The following is a 2,662-nucleotide window of genomic DNA, read 5'->3' on the forward strand; positions in this document are numbered from 1 at the left end:
GAGTGCTGTGGCTTTCCCTCCTCCCTTGTGAGCAATTTATTTCCTTTACTGACAGCTAACTATTGACTTCTTGTTCTCCTGAAGATGAGATGTCCTGTCTCATCACGTTTAAATTAGTTTTATCTTTAGACTTTCCTATTAATAAGCTCTCATCGTGGTGTCATTACTTGATATCTATTTTCTGATGTTTTTCATTAAGGGTTCTGTATCTTCCAGATATTTTTTTTTTCAAGGTTTTTTTTTTTTTTTTTTTTTTTTTTACCTTATGCCATTAATAGTTTGGCTTTGGTTTGTTGTTTTTTTTTTTTGTCTAAACCTTTCTCTGAATTGTCTCTCTCGAGTGTGAGTCCGGGGAGTGATTAAAACGCCTCCCGTGAGGCAATGGTGGTGTCGTTCATTCGGACCACTGCACTGGGCTTGCTGTGTCCCCTCCTGCAGCCTCCCTGGAAGAGAAAGGGAATAATTTCATGGTATTCCAAGGGGTCCGTGACCGGGTTCTCTGTTCCTGCTGGGTTGGAGCCACTGTCCCCAGCGGCCGGGCTGGCAGGAGCGTGGGGACAGGCAGAGCTGCCAGCCCCAGCGAGGCTCCTCGGCTCCAGGGGCTTTCTCATCTTCAGAGGTGTCAAAAGCAAAGCCCTTCGGTGTTGAAAACACCCAGATCACTTAAGTCTGCTTGAAACCAGGCAAATCAGTCCCTGGGCTTCCTTGCTTGGAGCGAAGCAGCATAGGGGTGGGAAGCAGGGCCAGGTCGGCCACGTGGGGAGAGGATTAATGCAAGCACGAACCTCGTTTCCCTTCGCATGCTTCTCATGTTAACGAGGAGGAGAAAGGTGCCTGATTCCACGAAAGGAACCTCTGGTAGGACAGCAGCCTGCTGCACAGGGCATCGCTAATGGAGCTATCAGGACGCTTCAGGGACGCTCCTCGTCATGGTGTGTGTGCTATCTGCAAAGTCAGGTCACTGAGGAGAACCTGCTTCCCCAGCCCCTGCTGTTGGCTTCACGTGCGAAAAAATCTCGCAGCAAACTCCAGCCAACTGCAGAACGGGTAATTTGCAGCAGCGCCTACAGCGCTGGGCTTAGGCTGATTAATATTCAGTGCACTGCTGCGAAAATGAAAAGCCAGACAGAATTGTCCTCCTCCCCTTTCTGCATCTGTGAAGATGCCAAGGGTAACGGCTGAAGCACAGAAACAAAAACAGGATTCGCTTTCCATCAAGCTGATACAGGGCTTTTTAAACCTAAACGAGACACTCCGCTCTCTTTGGGTTATTTAGCCTCATCTTTTAACCTGTTTCTTTTTCTTGGTTTTGTTTTTGTATTGTTGTCCTTCTGTTATTTGATTATGGGAAGTTTAAAAAAGAGTGGTGGGAGGTTTTCTTTGAAGCTATCAGAACAAAAGAGTAGACGTTTCAAAAAAACCAGTTTCTGTTTAAAAAAGGGAAATGTTCTGACATTTTTGAAAAAGAGTCTTTCCATGATTTTTTGATCAAAGCTCCATTCTGAAAAGCCCTCTTACTGTTGGTGGGAAAACTTTCCCCATCCTGCGCTTAGAAGAAAGCAGAGCCCTGGCACCTGCCAGCAGAGACCCAGATCCTCTGGGTAGCAGGAAGATGCCTCAGGGCTTGGGGGAAAACCTGAATCCAGCATCCTCAGGGCTGTCCTCCCTTGGGGCTCATCCTTCATCACCTTTCCCTGCTCTGGCCGCAGGTGACGGGTTTCTCTCTGTCCTCCCAGGGCTCTTTCCTCCCCTTGTTCCATGGCGCAACCTGCGAGATACTCGGACAGGTCGTGCTGTCCTGGCTCGAGATGGGGCTGGGTGCTCTTCTACAACAAAGCAGCTGGCGAAAAGGGAAAGCAGAGCCACCAGGAAGCCGAGGCTACTGTTTGCCTTCAGGGCTTTGGTTTTGCATTTTCACCAGCCAAAGTAAACGCTCACCGGGCAGCCCCAGCCCTCCCGGGGTTCTGTTGTGCAAGCGGGAGGCAGGTGAGAGCAGGACAGCGGTGTCAGAGCAAACACCTGCCATGGACCTGCCGAGCAGGAAGAGATGGGAGGAGAGGCAGGAGAGGCTGGGCTGGGCCTCGGAGACACCTTGGCCACCCGACGGCTTGCAAAAGGGCAGTGGGAAAGCCCAAGGTGTTTAGAGAAGCATTTAACCTCCTGAATGTTCAGCCGTGGTGTGTGGCAGCTGTTGGTCAAGCTACAGAATAATGGTCTTTCCCCATTGTTGTTCTTTGTTCTTTCATGGGGGGAAAAAAAAAAGAAAAGAGAAAACTGAAAGCTTTTGCTATCACAAATCAAATAATCCTGTGGGGATCTTGAGCTGAAATTCCCTGCAGGGCTCAGCCCTGGTGCAGCCGTCCTGTGCCAGGGCTGGAGCAAACGCCGCGGCTGGAAGCGAGCTCCTCCTGTGCCCCAGAGCTCACCGGCCACCGCTGCCACCCAGCCCTGGGGGTCCCGGCCCCAGCCTGGGGGCTGCCCGGCCAGGCGTGAGGGACGTGTTTGTTCTTGTCAAACAGCTCCCAGCTCGCTGGCAACAAGCCGGGAGCAGGAACAGAGAGTGAAAGAACCAGCAGCTCAGGGGCGAGGGCAGAATAAATCTGCATAAATACAAATGAGAGGAATATTTATTCCTCACGCTGACCACGTTTCTGTGGCTGGT

General features: G+C 50.8%; 1 protein-coding gene across 1 annotated transcript in view; it reads left to right on the forward strand.

The window, feature by feature from the left end:
* CDK5RAP1 (CDK5 regulatory subunit associated protein 1) overlaps positions 1–2,662 on the forward strand; it is a 13,556-nt gene that overhangs the window by 10,316 nt on the left and 578 nt on the right. The gene's annotated exons all lie outside the window — the stretch shown is intronic.

The sequence above is a fragment of the Apaloderma vittatum genome, unplaced genomic scaffold, assembly GCF_000703405.1.
Source record: "Apaloderma vittatum isolate BGI_N311 unplaced genomic scaffold, ASM70340v1 scaffold23937, whole genome shotgun sequence".
Taxonomy (NCBI): domain Eukaryota; kingdom Metazoa; phylum Chordata; class Aves; order Trogoniformes; family Trogonidae; genus Apaloderma; species Apaloderma vittatum.